Here is a 13742-nt window from a genome sequence, read left to right as displayed (position 1 = left end):
TAATGTAGTTATTAAGCATAGTGAAAGACCTGTGGTTCCTTCTCAAGGGCTGTAGATAATATTCTGAGCCACATCCTGTGAGCTGTCTTAAATATACTAAAACACCAGGCGGAGAAGTTAACTACATGATGACTAGACTGTACCCAGGACATGAGTTGCCACAATTCTGAGAACTGGCCAGAAAAAAATGGGAACAAACCAACCCTGGGACTGAAGATTAACTGTAGCTAAAGAACCAAGATGATGCTGGTCAGACCACTGATGACCAATTTGATGATGACTGTTAGACATGCCTGTGCTATTTCTGCATGTAACCCCCCTCCCCAGTTCTGTCTATAAAAGCGCTTACCCCACTGGTTGCTGTGGGGTGGGGTGGGGAGAATCAGCCTCTGTTGCCAGCATCTGAAACAAAGCAAACTTTCCTTTCCACCAACCTGGCCTGTTTTTTGGCTTTTGAGTGGCGAGCAGCTGGACCACACACACACTTTCAGTAACATGATTAGTTTTACAAGGGGCAGCTCCTTATAATCTCTGCCCAGTTTCTCACCTAATAAGGCAACCACCTCCAGTAATAAACAAACACTGATAAAAGTCATCTACCTAAACTTACTGAAAAAAAAATTAATTTCCCTATCACCCTTCCCATCTTTTCTCTCCACAAAATGGGTAGATTATTCTAGGGTCAAGTTGGTTTGGTTTTTTTTTTTGAGTTGTTGTTTTTTAATGGCAAGCTGAATGAGCAAAACACATGTGTGTTCATTCATCCACTTATCGCATGTGTGTAAAGCATCATCTAGAATACGAAATGGTTGTTGAGAGCCAAGAAAAATCAAATCTTTTATCTTCTCCTTAACTAATCTCTGAGAGCCTCAGTGTTCTATTTGTAAACTAGGGATCATGACAGCACCTCCTTCTGGAGTTTTTTATTATGTGAACAAAATGTAAAGTGATAAGCACATTGCCAGGCACCAAATAAATAGTTCATGAGTGTTATTTCTAAATGCTGGCTGTAACTCAGATATATGGATAAAGAGGCCAAATACATTTGTTTCATAAGCTGGAGTTTTTATTTTAAAACGTCACCTGGGAACTTCCCTGGTGGTCCAGGTGGTCTGTGCTCCCAATTCAGGGGGTGCAGTTTCAATCCCTAGTCAGGGAACTAGATCCCACTAAGACTTCACATGCTGCAACTCAAATATACCGAGTACCACAACTAAAGTTCCTACGTGCTGCAACTGAAAAGTGTGGAAAAAAGATCCTGCATGCAGCAAGGAAGAACGGAGATCCTGTGTGCCACAACTAAGAGATGGCCCAGCTACATAAATAAATATTATTTAAACATTACCAAAAAGTGCAACAACTTAAAAATAATTTAAGTCTCTTGAGGGTAGGGATTTTCCTCTGCTTTTGTAGTTAGAGCCTAGGGCCCTAAGCAGCACCTCTGCCTGGCTGTTGCTGTGGCAACCTTACCCTGCACCCCATTACTAGACAATGGTTACTGTGAGAGCACCAACGGTTGCGCAGTCATGGTCTGCGTGACAATGGGCCCTTCCCCCAAGCGAGTAGCTGTCAATAAGCAACCGGTAGTGGTCCTGCTCAGCCATTGGTTGGCGCTGCAGCAGGCCCCTCCCACAAGCAACCAACTGTCAATGAGCAACCGTCAGTGGGCCTATTCAGCCAACCCGTGGACCAAGTGGTGGTTGTCAGGAGAAGAGCGAGGTGAGAGGCAAATTTCAGCCTTCTACCTGGAGCCCTGTGGCTTACCTGGCCTCGGGCCAGCGGGTGAGCTGGCGGGGAGCTGGGGGGCCCAGGGAACAGGCTGGGGCTGTGTCCTTCAGAGCTCCAGAGCACTCGCCAAGGCTGCCCCCTGGGGGACCAGGCCTTGAGGCAGTGGTGACCCTCTCCCCCGTCCCCGTCTCTGTGACCTAATGGCAGCAGCCATCTGCATAGGACACAGTCTGTGGGACTTGCCCCCCGCTGTACAGCAGCCTGAGGAGCTTGCAGGGCCAGTGGGGTCCTGGGTCCCTGGGTCCCTCAGTGATGATAGCTGAGCAGGGTCTGTGGTCCAGGCCCTGAGGGAGCCACCAATGAGCTCTGCCTCCTCTTAGGGAGAAACTGGACCTTGGAGGGTGACGTGGGACCTGTCCCTTTCTTGTCAGAACAGAGAATAACATTTGTTTGGTGGCGGTTTGTAGGGACCTCCTTACCTGACTACGAGCTGACCTCAAGAACAAAGGCTCTGGGACTTCCTTGGCAGTCTAGTGCTTAAGATTTTGCCTCTCTATCCTGAGGTTTCCCTGGTGGCTCAGACAGTAAAGCATCTGTCTGCAGTACAGGAGACCTGGGTTCTATCCCTGGATTGGGAAGATCCCCTGGAGAAGGAAATGGCAGCCCACTCCAGTACTCTTGCTTGGAAAATTCCATGGACAGAGGAGCCTGGTGGGCTACAGTCCATGGGGTCGAAAAGAGTTGGACATGACTGAGCAACTTCACTCTCTATGCAGAAGGTAGGGGTTGAACCCCTGGTCAGGGAGCTAAAATCCCACATGCCTCCTGGTCAAAAAACCAAAACATAAAACAGAAATAATATTGTAACAAATTCAATAAAGACAAAAAAATGGTTCTTTCAAAAACAACAACGAACAAAGGCTCTGACACTAAAAAATTTGCAGCAACTAACCACGCCCCTCCCTCACCTTTCCTAGGAAGGGGCTTTGCTCAGAGGTTCCAGGGAGTTTGGAGTTTTTAAGGCATGAGTCACCCATCTCCTTTCGGGACCCTCGATAAACCTTTCTCTGTTCCAAACGCCATCATTTTGGTATTGTTGTGACTCACTGCGTGTTGGGCACATGGACTGGTGTTTCCATAACCCCTTCACTCAAGTACCTTAAGTAATTAGAAAAGTGGCTGATATGTATTGAATAAGTGAATGAAGTTTCATTAGGCAACACTGAACAAAGGAAGATGTGCAACAAGTGTAGGAAATAATGTTATAAAGTCACAGAAAAGCATTGTTTTATTATTTAGATGTAAAAATTTAAAAGAATGTAATATCCTCAGTGAAGGAGTTATGAGAAGAATAAAAAGAATATCCTTAACTCATTAAAAGAGAATATAAACTAAATAAACCCACTTCTGAATAGCAAAAGACAAGTTGTCCTGCACATTAATTTTGGCATCTGAGCAATTAATTAATTCTGTTTGATGATAATGAGGACGGTGAAACTTTATTATGTAAGTGGTTCTGGCTAAGAGCTCATTATAACTTGAAAAAGAGTAAGATAAGGCTTTGCAAAGACACTCTACCAGGGCAGAAAATACCACAGGAAATGCAGAGACCTGTGGAGCCCTATACCAAAGTCATAAGTGTGAGAGTCCTAAACCAGGGTCACAGGACGAAAATCTCTGGAACTGAACAAGCCCCCTAGCAACTGTTGCAGTGAACCTCCAGATCTAAACTGGCCACTTCCCTGACCCCCATATAAGGTAAAACACCAACCCTATTCAGTTCAGTTCAGACTCTTTGCGACCCCATGAATCACAGCACGCCAGGCCTCCCTATTCATCACCATCTCCCGGAGTTCACTCACATGTCCCTCGAGTCAGTGATGCCATCCAGCCATCTCATCCTCTGCTGTCCCCTTCTCCTCCTGCCCCCAATCCCTCCCAGATCAGAGTCTTTTCCAATGAGTCAAGTCTTCTCATGAGGTAGCCAAAGTACTGGAGTTTCAGCTTTAGCATCATTCCTTCCAAAGAAATCCCAGGGCTGATCTCCTTCAGAATGGACTGGTTGGATCTCCTTACCCACCGTATATCATCCTAACCAATCACCTTTCCAGCAGGAATTTTCTGTCATGAGGCTATAGCCACCTTGGGCTTCCCAGTTGGCACCAGTGGTAAAGAATCCGCCTGCCAGTGCAGGAGACATAAGAGATGTAGGTTTGATTACCTGGGTTGGGAAGATCCCCTGGAGGAGGGCACAGCAATCCACTCCAGTATTCTTGCCTGGAGATTCCCATGGACAGAGGAACCGGACGGCTACAGTACATAGGATCGCAAAGAGTTGGACACAACTGAAGTGACTTAACACACACACACAGCCCTTGAAAGGCTTCGGCTCTCCCTGGATCCAGCTTGCAGCTCTAACAGCATCCCAGCTCTAGATTCCACCTGTTGTCTGGAAATTCTTTTCCATTCCTCACACAGATCATGACAAGACCTAAAGACAGAGGCCTGTGGTGTTCCGTTAACCACTGAACAATGGCTTCTATACATTATACTGTGAGAAGAAAATCTTCTAAGGTCAACTCAGTGGCAGTGATCTGCAGGCTCTTTCCCAAGTTCTAAGAGAGCCAGTTCATTTTCCTGTCCCTGGGCAGTTGCTCTGGGCTTTTCAATAGCCTTTTAATGGTCTGCGGTGGTTTCCTTAGTGATTTGGAGAAAACAGTCATTGAAAGTAGGACCGGGGAAAAAAAGACGGGGAGATAGGAGCTTTACTGGTTTTGTGAGAAGCACTGCACCACCTGGCTACGTAACTATATTAAGAGCATTACAACACCCAAAATTGTACTGTAAAACAACCATCACTCCGTTATAGCAAAATTCACTTGCTGAGAGGCTCAGATGTTAAAAAGTCACTTTAAAAATTTGAAGAAGAGTTGATTTACAACGTTTTGTTAGTTTCAGGTGTACAGCAAAATGAGTCATATGTATATATAATATATATATATATACACACACATATATCTTTTTAATATTCTTTTCCATTACAGGTTACTACAAGCTCTTGAATATAGTTCCCCTTGCTATAGAGCAGGTCCTTGTTGTTTATCTTTTTCTATAGTAGTGTGTATCTGTTAATCCCAAACCCCTAATTTGTCCCTCTCCCTGCCTTGGATAACCATGTTAGTTTTCTATGTCTTTGAGTGTTATTTCCGAAAAACTTGTGTTTAAAAAAATCCCAGCAGAACAAATGGATTTGCTCTGAGCTCTGCTGAGTCCAGTATCTCAAATTTCAGTTAGGCAACGTGATTTACTTTCCTGTGAAAGAGGATTTTTTATTGAACTAAGCCCAGAAGCAACACTATAACACTAGCTAAGCTTAATGTAGCTACTGATGATGAAACTTCTTATTTTAAGGGGAGCAGAAAATTTACCACCAACAGTTGGGAATAAAACTGTGTCAAGATATCTAAATTATAAGGCTAACTGAGGCACCTCTTGGTGACTCTGAATGCGGAAGCATTTTTGTAGCTTATCTGCACATGTTTTATGTTTCTCATTAGAGTTTTCAGTATCTTGCTGCAGTAATTTTGAGATGGAGCCATGTTTAAAGGAAAATGCATCATAAAACTGGTGGATAAATTTTGGCTTATTTATGTTATATAGAACCACAAAATGTGTGACAATTTGCTTGTATCATCTTTTTCTCCCCAGGCAGTGATTTCATTAGGAAATTTATGTAGAGTGAAATTATTTTCACAACAAGCATTAAACAAATTGAGGCATTATTGTTGAGTCTCAAATCAGGTTTAACTTTCCTCGGTTGTTGGGATTATGTAGGCTGAAACTTCCTAAAACCACCCCAACCCCTTGATTCAGGGAGGAAATCATTTTGTGCAACCATTTCTTTTTATTTCACTTCAGTCATTCTGTTTTAGTCTTTTTGGAAATAGTCTTATATTTAGGAAAGAGAAAAACCCATAAATGATGACTAGCACCTCTGATATGTACTACTTCATTAATAATAAGATATGTCTTTCACAATCATGAGAATAAGACCCTGTCCCCAGAATAGGTGGCATCTGAGATAGGCTTTGATACTGTCAGTTTCCTGTCAGTATGATACTGTCAGATACTGTCATGTGATTCCTTACAGTTTGGAAGCAGTAGTTTGCCTTTGTAGATTTAACGACTGGGCTTTCCTGGTGGCTCAGCTGCAGCGTGGGAGACCTGGGTTTGATCCCTGGGTTGGGAAGATCCCCTGGAGAAGGGAAGGGTTACCCACTCCAGTATTCTGGCCTGGAGAATACTATAGACTGTATAGTCCCTGGGGTCGCAAAGAGTCGGACACTACTGAGCTACTTTCACTTTCACTTTCGGCAAATTGTGGGGGAAAACCTGAACTTCTTTGCTGTTCAGCATTATGTATAAGTTGTGCATCTGTACGACGCATTCAGACCTCCCCTTGAAGTCCACTACGTAACATCACAGGACTGCCATTCCCTTCAAGACTGGAAAAATATTAAGAAGATGCCAGTCCCATGAGGCCCACCTAACAAGCAAGATGCTATGCAGATAAAATTCTTAAGTGTAGCAGCTTTTGCTTCTATGATTCAATGCTGTAAATTTTTTTGAGTCTTGAACCCTATGATAATTTAGAAATCAAAACTTCTAAAATGAAAAAATTAATTTCAGTTATATAACTTCAAGCATAGTGTCATGGATTTCATGGGCATACCCCAGATGTCCTAATCAGTCCAGTGCTTCTCAAATACTAATGTGTACATGACATGGATCACCTCACCATTTTGTTAAAATCAAATTTTGATTTGGTAGAGCTGAGATAGGGCCTGAGAATCTGCATTTCGAAATGCTCGTGCTGCTGGTACCACATTTGAGGTTGGAAGACCCTAAACATTTCCTCTTTAAGAGTGTTTGGCCTACTATCCAGCGTTCCACAGTAGTTAACTCTGGAGACACAGAGCACGTTCTTCCTATGCAAACTTTGTTGTTGTTGTCCAGTCGCTCAGTTGTGTCCAACTCTTTGCGACCCCATGGAGTGCAGCACACCGGGTTTCCCTGTCCTTCACCACCTCCTGGAGCTTGCTCAAGCTCATGTCCATTGAGTCAGAGATGCCATCCACCCATCTCATCTTCTGTCATTGCTTCTCCTCCTGCCTTCAGTCTTTCCCAGCATCAGGGTCTTTTCTAATGAGTCAGCTCTTCACATCAAGTGGCCAAAGCATTGGAGCTTCAGCATGAGTCCTTCCAATGAATATTCAGGATTGATTCTCTTTACAACTGACTGGTTTGATCTCCTTGCCGTTAAAGGGACTCCCAAGAGTTTTCCCCAACTTTACAGTTCAAAAGCATCAATCCTTTGGCAATGCACACACAATGAAAACACAAATCAATGATTTCTTTCCAAGAGGTGCTATTTATGCTGAAACTCTACTTTATTTTAATTGCCTTCCCCTGGGCATTTGGCTATCAGTCTTAAGTGAGAGTAAGAAAGTCCAGACTTTTTGTTCCCTCATGACAAGAGATTGCCTGGTTGTTTGTGAGGTCCCAGGTCACCTTCTAGTTTTTGGTAGTCATTGCAACTGTGCACAGACATGCTGGTTCTTTGTCTCATGAAGGGCTTACACTTTTTTGCACTCTTTGCAAATTGGCATGACCATGTGATTTGCTTTGGCCAACAAAGCATGAGATATGTATCACTTTCAGGCAGCAGCATTAAAAGCCAGTGCACAATTTACTAAGTGTCCTCTTTTCTGTCTTTGTGATCTTAGAAACATGTCCAAGATGGGACCTCTGTCAAGCTTAGGGCCACGAGTGACTACAGAAATCAGAGGACAACTCCCCTGACCACAAACATCAATTCAAATTGGTCATGTAACATAAGCAAGAGATAATTAAGATTTAGGGGTATTTGTTAATATGGCATAGCCTAACCCATCCTGACTTATGCACTAATTTAAACCATCTCTGAGAACTAATTCTTAAGAAGATTCAAAAGAGTTTTATAAAGCAGCCTCACAATTACAGAGTACTTTTAAGTACATGAGAGGCTGTGTATGTGAGATGAATCATTTCTCTTAAAGGGAAAATCAAAGTAATGAATTTATAACTATTAATACATGATCTACCTTCTGAGTGACTTTCATTGAATAATTTAATCCCAGATTTTTTAAAGCACTTATGTAAGAATACTGTATAAGAAAATATTTTGAAACTTAGCTGAGAGAAGATTTAGTGGTTGGTAGCATTCCCACATATCTTCAGAGAAGGGTTCTGAGGAAATAAAGAGGTGCCATGTTCATATTCTAATTTTACAGTGGTCAGAGTCATCTTGAAACAAAAGACCAGGATATGTATAAAACATTTCAGGCAAGATTTAACATCATGAGACAGTTAGGATTCTTATCACAAGGAACTTGAAAGAAAAAAAAAAAAGAAGCCTCCAGTTTAAATTGCAGATTATGTTCAGACAAGACAACCCTGGAAATTATTTCTGTCTGGGGAATCCAAAACAATTATGTAAATGAAGCTGGTACTTCCTATTCTATTTTGTTTAAGGTGAATATGGGTCAGTTCAACTATTGTAAATTTCTTCAATATCCACTGGCAGAAACATTATCACGTGGGTTAATGAGTTTATTTAAATGGATGGTGAAAAAAATAAAAAATAGTGTTTACTTCTTACTGATATTGAATAGTGTCCTTTTAATCACAGTCTTTTTTTTCAGGTTTAATATGAAGCTACTTTCTGACATTTAGAATTACCAAATTACTTCAGCTCCTGAAAGATATTAATAGAGCTTATAATACTTTTTGTCATTTCAGTAGAAGGTGCTAAATAAGACTGGTCAGCTTAGAAGCCTGAAAGAAATTAGTTCTAAGTTATTTCCTCATGCCTGAAATTGCAAATGTCAGGTTCCATTACAAGCGGCTGAGACAAGAGCTCCTCCCTTGCTCCCCTCAGTGCAGGATAGCCCAGAAGTCTGAGCACTAAGGCTTTCGGGTCCTCTTACCGTATTGGACACCTACCACATTGTGCTTCCTATGTTCGCTGCTGAGGTGCCACCTGCCCTCATGGAGCTTCTGGTCTCTCCGAGCTGTCAGACCGGTAATGAACATTTGTGAGTTGTGAGTAGCTACTGTGGATAACAAACTACCCCCAAACTTAATGGTTTAAAACAACTGCTTGATTATAGCTCATGGATTCTGTGGATCAGGAATTCAGAGTCAGGATGTGGCTGTGTAGTTCTTCTATTCCTTCGGGAGCTGCTGATGTCACTCCATGGGCCTCAGCTGGTGAGTGGGCTGCTCTAAAGGATCCCAACAGCTGAACTCACATGTCTGGAAGGAGTGGTTAAAAGACTGAGCTTGTAATGGACTGTCAACTGGAGTGCCCAAGCGTGGTGTTTTCAGCCTGGTGGTTTCAAGGCAATTGGATTTCCTACATAGGAGCTGCTTCCCTGGTGGCTCAGACATTGAAGAATCTGCCAGCAATGCAGGAGACCTGGAGTCAGTCCTGGGTTGTGCAGATCCCCCAGAGAAGGCAGTGGCGACCCACTCTGGAGAATCCCATGGACAGAGAAGCCTGGTGGGGCTGCAGTCCATGCGGTCACAAAGAACTGGACATGCCTGAGGTACTAACACACACACACACGCACACACACACACAACATAGGGGCCAGATACCCCTAGACTAAGCATCTCAAGAAAATTAGGTAGAAGCGTCATGGTCTTTTTGGCCTTGGACTGGAGATTCACACAACAGAACTTTTAACAATTTCTTCTTGGTTATGAGTGAATTGTGAGGTCAGCCTAGATTCAAGTGAAAGGAAACTGAACTCTATTTCATGGTGTGGATGGGAATGGCAAATTCACAGTGTACAAAGTTTGTGGGAAGGAGTTATCATTATGGTCACCTTTTCTTTATGGTAAAAAAATTTGTATTTAGTTAGCTGGACTCAGATGATCCCAATTTTGTTGGCAATATCCAAAGAATCATAGAAGGCAGCTAGTTGAACATGTGTCTTCTTCTCTCCATCAGGCCTAATCAATGTTGACCTTGGCCACATCATGGTCAGAAAGCATCTGCACAGCCTGATCTGGTGCCTACTGGCCTTGGCATTCAGTGAACATAAGTGAGCTGTTGCCTTCTATCTCCTTCATTGCTGACTCGGAGTTCAAGAGGAACTTGGTGATGGCATGGTGGTCAAGCTTATTTCTCCTGGGGGCGCTCTTTTGAGGATATTTGGAATGCCTTCAGAGCGCAGGGTCTTGGGCCATCGAAAGGCGGGTGATATGTGGATCTTATTTATGGTCATCTTTGAAAATGCAATCTATCAGAGAAAGGAAAAAGCAGAGATGGAGGGAAAGGTTTTATAGACCTAAAGGTGAGAAGGAACAGACAATTGAAAGATAATAATTAGGAGGAAGTCCGTGGAAAGTTCCCCAGGCAGAGTACTTCTGGCAAAGGTCCTGAGATGAAAAAGAACTTGCCAAATTTGATGAACTATAAATAAATAAATAAACAAAAAATAAACAATAGTCTAGAGCATAGAGGGAGAAGGTGAGGCTTTAAAGATTAGGAGCTCAGGTAGTATCTTGTGAGCCATGTTAAGACACAGAGGCTATGCTAAGAGCAATGGGAACCAGGTGTTTGAGTAGATAGTAACGTGATCTGAGGGTTTATGTGGATCCTTCTGAATGAACTGGAGCGGTCAAGTATGGACCAGGTAGGAGATGGCTGCAGTGTCCATGCTGATGATGAGAGTGGTCTGAATTACTGTGGCAACAGAGAAGCAGACAGATTTGAGTTCTGTTTGGAAGCATAATTGATAGGTCTTGCTGGTGGGAAAAAACATGACGAGGCTAGGGACTGTGAGATGTGTTAGTTTCCTAGGACCTGGAACAAACGATCACAAATTAGGTGGCTTAAGAACCACAGAAATCTATTCTCACACAGTTTTGCAAGCTAGATGCCTGAAATCAAGGTGTTGGCAGGCCACGCTCTCTCTGAAGCTTTAGGGGACAATCTACTCCATGCTGTTCTCTTGGCTTTTGTGGTTGCTGGCAGGCCTGGATGCTCCGCAGCTTTGCAGACACATCGTTCTAATCTCTGCCTCAATCATCCTATGGCATCTCTCCCATGTTTCTCTTTGTCTCTTCTTCTCTTTTTATAATGACACCAGTCATATTGGACGAAGGATTTACCCTACTCCAGCATGTCAACCTGACACAGATAGACTGCCAGACATGTCTCCAAAAAGATGGGTTTATTCAGGATCAGCAGAGAATTGCAGTTCTGCAACTATGCCGAGCCAAGTGCAAGAGAAGGAAAGTGCTTTTATAGAGAAGGAGAGGAATGTCAGAGAGTCATAGCAAGCAAAGAATCCGTGGCTTTTCACTGGCTGAGTCCTCCCCAGGAAAGAGCAGAGTCACTCTTCCTCCTGTTGGCCTCTGCTTTTGTCACAGGGCGTCAGAGCTTCCCTTCCTGGTCTCCCGACTCCATTTGATTGAGGCTTCTGTTCATTAAGTCTTTTACAAGTATGGTCTCAACTTACATCTTAATTACATCTACAAAGATTCTGTTCCTAATAAGGTCACATTCACAGGTACCAGGGGTTGGACTTCTCAACATATCTTTAGTGGGGGGCACAATTTAATCCACAATATGAGGAAAAGAAAGGAATAATCATTTCCAGTGTGAATCTTTGGGGGAATAGTGGTGCGTGGTGTTGAGGTGAGAGCAAGCTGGAGGAGACAGCTGGGAAATCAAGCATTTTATTTTGCATATATTGATCTTCAGGTGACTATGAGACACAGGTTTTGGAGGGAAGCTTAGATGGGAAGCCCTATGTTGTAGGAACTGTACCCTGTTGAGGGCAGGATATCTGGCTGTCAAGAACAAAGAAAGAAGCCTAGAGCCCAGGGGACCTCCATTCCATCTCTCAAGACAGGAGAGAACATTAGGGCAATGGTGTGCAGGCAAACGTGTAACAGCTAGCTTTCCAGGGGAAGGAGGGGAGAGGAAAGCCCTGAACTGGAGAGGTTGCCAGTTCCCCTGGTGTAAATATTCCCATCATGGTCACAGACCTGCAAAATTCCTGAAAATGTCAAAATTGATCCTTGCATGCTGGCACAAGCTGGCTCTGGCACAGCTCTGAATTGAAGACCCTATTTTATGCTCCTAGTTGTGTGAGCTGAACAATTAACTTACCCTCTCTGGGCATTGGTATCTTTATCTATAAAATGGATGGCTGCTCCTAATGCTCCCTGCCTGCTCTCACAGAGCATGAATCCCAACAGCAACATTTTGGTTCTGTCCTGGTAATAATGAGGCCCTTTGAACGGAGCACATGGTATTTTACAATAAAACAGTTGAGTGGATAAAGCGTGGGCAGTGACACTCCTGTTCAGTGACCAGCTCCTAGAACTAGAAATGCAACACGGGGAAGGGGATATAGACTCCACTTGAGAGACGTGAAGACTTTTTCAAAGTTCACGTGAGGCCAGAGATATTCTTGTGTCGACTTTTGGAAAAAACAAACTGCCACATGAGCTTTCTAGAGGAATGTTTTCCTCATCTCTCTGGGTAGGATGTCAAGGCAACATAATAATTACTCCTTCAAGGTACCTTTTAAGTCTTTGGGGCTAAGGATGTGTGTCTCAGTTTTTTTTTTTTTTTTTTAAATTTATTTTTGGCTGTGCTGGGTCTTCATTGCTGCTTGAGTTTTTCTCTAGTTGTGACGAACAGTGGCTACTCGGAGGTGGGCTTCTGGCTGTGGCGGCTTCTCTTACTGCAGAGCACTGGCTCCAGGATGTTCAGGCTTCAGTAGGATGTTCAGGCTTCAGTAGCTGTGACCCGCGGGCTTAGCTGCTGCTGCTCCATGGCACGTGGGGTCTGCTGGGACCAGGGATTGAACCTGTGTCTTCCGCATCGGCATGCGGATTCTTTAGCACTAAGCCACCAAGGGAGCTCATGGATGTCTTTGATATAAAGGTCAGGATAAAAGTCTTCAGTCTTTATGGGAGCTTATGTACTTCTTGTCCCCACAGTCTTGAGATCCACCCAGAGTCGAGAGAAGGGGGATAAACAGAACTGACCCAATAGTGACTTTCATAAATAGTGCAGGGAGCCAAACGCAGGGCTGGGTGCAAATCCCTCTCTACTAGGACACCTGTTGAGAGGGAAATGCCATTAGGAACCAGTGATTGGCTATAGTCTGCAGGCTAGGAAAGTATGGATTATACATTTCTATCCATCTGTATCAGTGGAAATGTCATGTTCCACTGCTAACAACAGAAATTCATTTGCAGTGCCTTAAATTCACAAAGGTTTATTAGATAAAAGACAACTGAAAATCAGCAGGCTAGACCAATTCCACGGTCTTCATAGATCAAATTTCCTTCTATGTTTCTGCTTTATTTTGTTGCTATATTTTTCCACTTCCCTTCAAAAGATCATCTCTTGTTCAGGGTGGCTGTTGGAGCTCCAGCCATTATATCCACATTTCAGGCAACAGAGAGAACAAAGAAGGAAGGCTTATCTCACTGTCTCTTAGGTGGTCTTCTCAGAAGCTTCAGTCTTTCTGTTTATATCATTTTGGACAGAACTTGGTTATACGGGATCACCTAGTTACAAACAAGGCTGGGAAATGTACTTTGTAGTAGGAGATGATGCCTGAGGTTTTGTTTTCTAAAGATAAAAGTGAAAAATTAATATTTGGAGACAAAGTCCTCTTTGTCACCTTTCCTACTTGGTGAGTAAGATACCCATCGAGTTAAATGCATCACAAAGACATATGATTGTGGTAACATTTATTCCTTTTAAGTCTCTATAATAATTGAGAGGTTTACTTCATTATTTCAAAATGTGAGGTGAGAAGATTTTCTGGAATCTATTTCCCTACTCTGAGCAGTTGGTGACAGCATATAAACCATGTTTTAAGCCTCCTGTAATTTCAAAGCACCTTTTGCTCTAAAGGACTGAAGTCACAGCTAAT

This window comes from Budorcas taxicolor, chromosome 13 (assembly GCF_023091745.1).
Source record: "Budorcas taxicolor isolate Tak-1 chromosome 13, Takin1.1, whole genome shotgun sequence".
Classification (NCBI taxonomy): Eukaryota; Metazoa; Chordata; class Mammalia; order Artiodactyla; family Bovidae; genus Budorcas; species Budorcas taxicolor.
Note: the sequence above shows the minus strand (reverse complement) of the source record.